Genomic DNA, 7827 nt, shown 5'->3' on the forward strand with positions numbered 1-7827 from the left:
CTCCGGAAGAACTGGAGGTGAGGGTCGAACCACGTGTCGCTCATCCTAAGAATCAGACTAAGCCGTTGTGCAAGCAAACGTGGGGAAGGGTTAGGGTTTCACTTTAACGGAACCCCAATTCCTCCACGGCAGGCGGGCGACATCCCGCCCTGGGCCTGCACCTGCAGCCCAGGCCTTGATCTGCGTGGAAGACAAGGTGCTTTGGGGATGACATGACGCCCAGCCTCATCCCTGCGGCAGGTGGGCGGAATGTGCACAGGCAACAAGAGCTCTAGGGGTGACCAGACACTTGCTAAATGGCCTGAGGGTCATCTGTGCTTTTCGAAGTTCTCTTTGGAGACGGGATTATCAGCAGGCTGCTGCCATTTTTGAAATGTCAGCTGAATACGCCCGTCCTGCTCTGTGGAGGTCATTCCCCCTAGAGCTTTGAGGAAATGGCTCTAATTCTCCAAGAGCTCACATCCTGGAACAAGACTCTCGCCGTCCCAGAGGAGAGGAACCAAACCCTCCAGCAGCTATAGCGGGGAGATCAGGAGGCAAGGGGGTGCTTTCAGATAAGCCCTTAGTAACGAGAGCCTTTTGTGAACAGTGGTGTTCCCTGCTCACAGCTTCCCAGGGCCCGGCTGAGGACTCTGGGTAACTGAGGCCAGCCTGCCCCCAGTGTGTATTTGACACTCAATAAAAAAGCCTGCACTAATTTAAACAGCCCCAGAGTTGCAGACAAGTATGAACAAAGCTTTTGACTAGATGTAAAGGAGAAAGGTAATGGAGGGCTCTCATTTCAAATGAACAGATCGACCTTAAAACAGACGGCAGACCACAGCATCTGGTAAGTCCTGGTGCGCAGACGTGTTCACAATGAACAGTTTTCTGGGAACACTGACCCTGCCTAGGAACGGACTGGGTGTCAGATTGCTCCAGAGGTGCCCCCTTGTCTTTCACTCAGGTTTGTGACCTTTCGTGGTGGAGGCTGCAAGGCAGTGTGGGGTGTGCATATGTGTGTGTGTGTGTCCATAGATAACAGAAAATAATGCCAGTGAACACAGGCGTGAAGAGCTTTGTTATGAGGCCACACAGGCGCTGGCCACCTTTATGACCACAACTACTATAGCTGCAGCCATGCATGGCAAAGGAGCAGCTCCTCAGCAGCCTTGAAGTCAAAGTCAAAGACGCACTTTCACAATGGGGAGCATTCCAAGGCTTCTCAGATGGGCTCTTGCACACAGTTTCTCCCTCCCCTGTACTTGAAGCCACGCTCCCCGGATCGGACCCCGTAGCCAGGACCTGCGGGTGGGCGGAGAGTGGAGGCAGTGGGTGGAGGGCTCGCTGTGGCTGTTAGGTTGGAAAGCCCTGAGGATGCGCGTCAGCTTGGCCAAATTGTACCCGAAGACCTTCAACACTGTACCTCACTGTGGAAGACTCGGTTTCTTTCTATGGAAAGTTGGTATTAGTTCAGGACACACCATTCCACAGGTGACTGGAGATTAAATTAGATGATGGGGTAACTCGCTTACCACACTGCCAGGCACAGAGCATCTGCTCAGTTAGTGAGAGAACTGTGTCCGCCGTGTACCCGGGGACTTTTCATGCTCTTAAGCACTAGTGCTTGAATGCCTCCTCAGTGTTTCTGCCCTGGGGCCAGTCTGCTTCTCCGGGCAGCACACTGGAACCTCATTTTAATACAGCATCTGAGAGCATAAGTCAGTGACACTAACCTGCGTGGATTGTATCCAGAGAGTACAGCCAAGAAAGAGCTGATGCAGTTTTTCCTGCAAGGGTATCCGGAAGAGTGGGCGTCAGATCAGTGCTACTGGGGGATTGCTGGGTGTTTTATTTTATGATGCAAGCTGGGTAGCTTCCCACTTGTATCATAGACATCCTTGGGGTTACAGCTAAAGCAGTACTTGGGGAAATTTTTAGCACTAAGTGTCTAGATTTGAAAAGAAGTATTTCAAACCAATGGCCAACGCTTTCTCCTTAAGAAATTAGGGGGGGGAAAGAGCAAATGAAAACCAAAGTGAAAACAGAGAAAATACTAAAGATAAGAATAGAAATTAATAAAATAGAAAACAGAAAATGAATAGAAAAAACAATGAAACAAAAGCTATTTCTACAATAATAATAATAATAATAATAATAATAATAATAAAACCCCTCAATAGCTAACTGAAAAAAAAAAGCTATTTCTGAGAGGATTAATAAAATTGATAAAGGTCGAGTCAGATCCATCAGGAGAAAAGAGACAAGATGCGAATCAGGAATGAGAGAAGTGGCACCGTCCCAGACCTACAGAGGGTGGAAGGGTCACGGGAATGTTACCGATAATTGTGTGCCAATACATTTGGGTGAAACAGGCAAATTCTTTGACAGACACTATCTGCCAGCATTCTCGCAGAAGGATATAGGTGCTCTACATAGTTCTGTATGTGTTACAGAGACTGAGTTGAATTTTAGTTAAAAACTTTCCCACAAAGGCAACGTCAGGAAAGAGCCTCGTCTGTAAAGTCCGTCACGCACTCAAGGAAGAAGTGACGCCAGTTCTCCACAGACTCTCGCCGGAGACAGAAAGGAGAGGAGGCCGCCCGTTCGCCTTCTGAGCTGGCGCTGCCCTGAGCAGAAGCATCACCGCGCCCCGCGCAACGTCGCTCACAAACACAGGCGTGATCATCCCGAGGGGTTACCAACTGATTTCACCAAACTGACTCGAAGAATATATTAAGACAGTAAGTCATAACCAGGTTGGGTGTATCCCAAGAATGTTTGTGTGATTAAATGTTTGAAAACCAATCAAAATAATCACATAATAATAATCTAAAAAATTAAAAGCCATATTCTCATGTAAGTATAATTTAAAAAGCATTTGACAAAATCAAATTATCATTCCTGATGAAAACTCTCAGAAAATTCGGAAGAGAAGGAAATGTCCTTAATGGGATACAGGAAGTCTAGGAGGAACCGAGGGCTGACATTACACTAAACGCCGAAATGCCAAATTCTTTCTCCCTAAGGTCAGAAACAAGACAGTTTCCTGCTCTCACCACTTCTATTCATTATTATACTAGAGATTCTGGTTGGTGCAATGAAATGAGAAAGAAATAAAAGCATCCAGAGGGAGAGTAAGCAGTAAAATTGTCTTCATTCACAGACGACGTAATTATGCAAAACATCCAATGGAGTACACAGCCATCCACGACAATTATTGAGTTCACTAACTGTGCATGACATAAGATTAATATGCAAAAAATCAATTTTACTTTTATAATAGCAATAAATAACCGAAACTAAAAATTTAAAACTGTTACAATGGTGTCAAAAAGTATCAAATAGTGATAAAATCTGACGGAAAGAGTGAAAGACCTAAACACTAAAAATTACAAAACACTGATGAGAGAAATTAAAGATCTAATTAAATATGTAAATATATGTGTTCATGTGTCAGAAGGCTCAGTCTTTTTAACATGTTAATTTTCCCAAAATTAGTTTATAGGTTCAATGTAATTCCAATTAAACTCTAAGCAGAATTTCATTGTATAAATTAACAAACTTATTCAAAAATTCATGTGGAAATGTAAAGAATCTAGAATAGCCAAAACAATATGAAAAAGAAACTGGACAAATACCTAATTTCAAGACACTGTAAAACGTCAGCAGTCAAGACAGTGTGGTCTTAGCATCAGGAGATCATGAAACAGAATAGAGAGTCTGGACTATATATATATGTTCAACTGGTTTTAGACAAAGGCGTAAATTCAGGGCAATGCAAAAAGAACTTTTTTCAACAAATAGTGCTGGAACAATTGGACATCCGCAGGCTAACAAACAAACTTCCATCTAGACCTTGCACCATATGTAAAAATTAACCCAGAGCCATTATGAATCTAAAAGTAAAGCTTAAAATAACAAAACTTCTGGAAGAAAACAGGAGAAAAATTTGTGACTTTGGGTTAGACAAAAATATCTTAGAAATGACACCAAAAGCATGATCCATAAAAGAACAAATTGATGAATTGAACTTCAAAAGATTAAAAAAAAAACTAAACCACACAAAAGATACTCTAATTAAATAGTTATAAAAATTTTGAATTAAAACCACAATGAGATACCACTACCCATCTATTAGAATGGCTAAATTAAAAGGACTAACCAGCCCGGCAGGGCGTGGCTCAGCAGTTGAGCCTCGACCTAGCATCCAGGCGATCGGAGTTCGATTCCCGGTCAGGGCACATGCCAGGGTTATGGGCTCGACAGTTTGGTACTTTCTTAAGAAGTTAAATATTTATCTACCATATGATCCAGGCATTCCATTCCCAGCCATTTAAAAAACGAAAATGACAGCATATGTTCATCCAAACACTTGGAGATGAATGTTAATGGCAGCTTTATTTGTAATAGCCAAAATTTAAGCACAACCTAAATGACCAACAACAGGCCAATGCATAAAAAAGGTGGTGTCCCCATCAAATGTATTAGCACTCAGTAATAAAAATAAATGAACTAATGGTGTAAATTAATGAATTTATTTATATTACAGTACAAGGATAAATCCCAAGGTAATTGTGTTGAGTGAAAAGAGCCAGATGAAAAATGAATACATATATGATTACATTTATATGAAGTTCTGGAAAATGCAAACAAATCAGTATTAGATCTGTTACAAAATAGATCAGTATCTGTAATGGAATGTGGGAGTGAACTAGAAGGGCTGGAAAGACTGACAAAGAGGCATGGGGAAATTTTGGAGGTGATGGCTATGTTCATTATCTTGGTTGTGGTGATGGTTTCATGGTTCTATGCTTTGTTTGTGCAGTTTATTTTCTGTCAAATGTATCTCCATAAAGCTGCTAAAGTTATGAGGACATTAGCTATTTTCTATATGAATTGCTTATATGCAGATTTTCAATCAAGAGTATACATACTTTGATAACTTGTTTCTTATTTCCTATTTTATTTTTATTTTGTATTTATATTTATATTTATATTTATATTTATATTTATATTTATCTTTCTTGTTGAAAGTATTTCAGATGTCCTATTTTTTCCCCTGTTGATCCCTTCTTACCCTCCCTCCCGCCCCAGCCCTCACCGCGCTGTCGTCTGCGTCCATGGATTATGCATACATGCATGTAAATTCTTTGATTAACCTCTTCCCATCCGCCCACCTACCCCTGCCTTTCCTCTGGGATTCATCAGTCTGTTCCATGCTTCTATGTCTCTGGATCTATTTTGTTCATTAGTTTATTTTGTTCTTTAGATTCCACCTATGAGTGAGATCATGTGGCACTTGCCTTTCTCTGACTTATTTCACTTAGCATAATCCTCTCCAGGTCCATTCACGCTGTCCGAAAGGGTAAGAGACCCTTCCTCTTTACAGCTGCGTAGGGTCCATGGTGTGAATGTCCCCCAGCTTTTTATCCACTCAGCTACTGATGGGCACCTGGGCTGTTTCCAGATCTCAGCTACTGTAAACTGAGCTGCTATGAACATAGGGGTGCATAAGTTCTTTCTGATTGGTGTTTCAGGATTCTTAGGATATATTCCTAGAAGTGGGATCACTGGGTAAATGGCAGTTTCAAATTTAATTTTTTGAGGAAATTCTGTACTGTTTTCCATAGTGGCTGCACCACTCTGTATTCCCACCAGCAATAAACTAGGGTTCCCTTTTCTCCAAATCCTTGCCAGCACTTGTCGTTTGTTGATTTGTTGATGGAGCCGTTCTGACAGGTGTGAGGTGACACCTCATTGTCATTTTAATATGCATCTCCTTGATGATTACTGACTGAGCATTTTTTCATATGTCTCTTGGCCATCTGTATGTTCTCTTTGGGGAAGTGTCTATTTAAGACCTTTGCCCACTTTTCAATTGGATTGTCTTCCTTTTGTTAAGTTTTATGAGTTTCTTATATATTTTGGATATTAACCCTTTATCAGATGTGTCATTGGCAAGTATGTTCTCCCATACAGTGGGCTCCCTTTGCATTTTGAGGATGGTTTCTTTTGCTGTGCAGAAGCTTTTTGTTTTGATGAAGTCCCATTTGTTTATTTTCTCCTTTGTTTCCTTTACCTTAGGAGATGTATTGGCAAGAATATTACTATGAGAAAAGTCTGAAATTTTGCTGCCTATGGTTTTGTCTGGGATTTTTATGGTTTCACAACTTACATTTAAGTCTTTTATTCGCTTTGAGTTTAATCGTGTGCATGGTGTAAGTTGGTGGTCTAGTTTCTTTTTTTTTTCCATGTACCTGCCCAATTTTCCCAACACCACTTATTAAAGAGACTGTCTTTATTCCATTGTATGTTCTTGCCTCCTTTGTCAAATATTAACTGAACATAATGGCTTTGATTTGATTTCTGGGTTCTCTGTTCTGTTCCATTGATCTATATGTCTGTTCTTGTGCCAGTACCAGGCTGTTTTGATTACATTGGCTTTGTTCTTCTTTCTCAATATTGCTGCAGCTATTAGGGGTCTTTTTTGGTACCATATAAATTTTTGGGGTACAAAATGATGTAAATTCTACCAATCCATGAACATGGTATATTCTTCCACTTGTTTATGTCTTTTTGCAAGGTCCTATAGTTTTCTGAGTACAGGTCTTTAACCTCCTTGGTTAGGTTTATTTTAATTTTTTGTTGCAATGGTAAATGGGATTGATTTTTTAGTTTCCCTTTCTGTGAATACATTACTGGTGTATAAAAGTGCCATTGATTTCTGGGTGTTAATTTTGTATTCTGCTACATTAACGAATTCATTTATCAAATCTAGTAGTCTTTAGGATTTTCTATGTACAATATCATGTCATCTGCAAATAATGAAAGTTTTACTTCCTCCTTTCCAATTTGGATGCCTTTTATGTTTTCTTCTTGTCTGATCACTGTGGCTAGGACTTCCAGTACTATGTTGAATAAAAGTGGTGAGAATGAACACCCCTGTCTTGTTCCTCTTCTTAGGGGAAATGCTTTTAGTTTTTGCCCTTGAGTATGATGTTGGCTGTAGGTTTGTCATATGTGGCCTTTACTATGTTGAGGTATGATCCTTCTATTCCCACTTTGCTGAGAGTTTTTTTAAAAATAGATGTTGAATTTTGTTGAATGCCTTTACTGCATCTATTGATATAATCATGCAATTTTGTCTTTCAATTTGTTTATGTGATGTATCGCATTTATTGATTTGTGAATACTGTACCAGCCTTGCATCCCTGGAATAAATCCCACTTGGTCATGATGTATAATATTTTCCATATATCGCTAGATCCAATTTGCTAGTGTTTTGTTGAGGATTTTAGCATCTATGTTCATCAGGGATATTGGCCTGTAATTATCTTTCTTAATAGTGTCTTTATCTGGTTTTGGGATTAGGATGATGCTGGCCTCGTAAATAGAGTTTGGGAGTTTTCCCTCCTTTTGAATTTTCTGGAATAATTTGAAGAGAATAGGTGTTAATTCTTCTTTGAATGTTTGGTAAAACTTGCCTATAAATCCATCTGGTTCAAAACTTTGGTTTGCTGAGAGTTTTTTGATTACTGCTTCAATTTCATTAGTTGCTACTGGTCTATTCAGGTTTTCTGCCTCTTCTTGATTTAGCTTTGGAAGATTGTATGCTTCTAGGAATTTGTCCATTTCACCCATGTTGTCCAGTTTGTTGGCATATAGTTGCTCATAGTATTTTCTTACAATTCTTTGTATTTCTGTTGGGTCAGTTGTTGTATCGCCTCTTTCATTTCTGATTTTATTTATTTGGGTCCTTTCTCTTTGTTTCTTAATGTGTCTGGCTAAAGGTGCATCAATCTTATTTATCTTTTCAAAAAACCAGCTCTTGGTTTCATTGATTTT

Source organism: Miniopterus schreibersii, assembly GCF_964146895.1.
Source record: "Miniopterus schreibersii genome assembly, chromosome: 8".
In the NCBI taxonomy this organism is placed as follows: domain Eukaryota; kingdom Metazoa; phylum Chordata; class Mammalia; order Chiroptera; family Miniopteridae; genus Miniopterus; species Miniopterus schreibersii.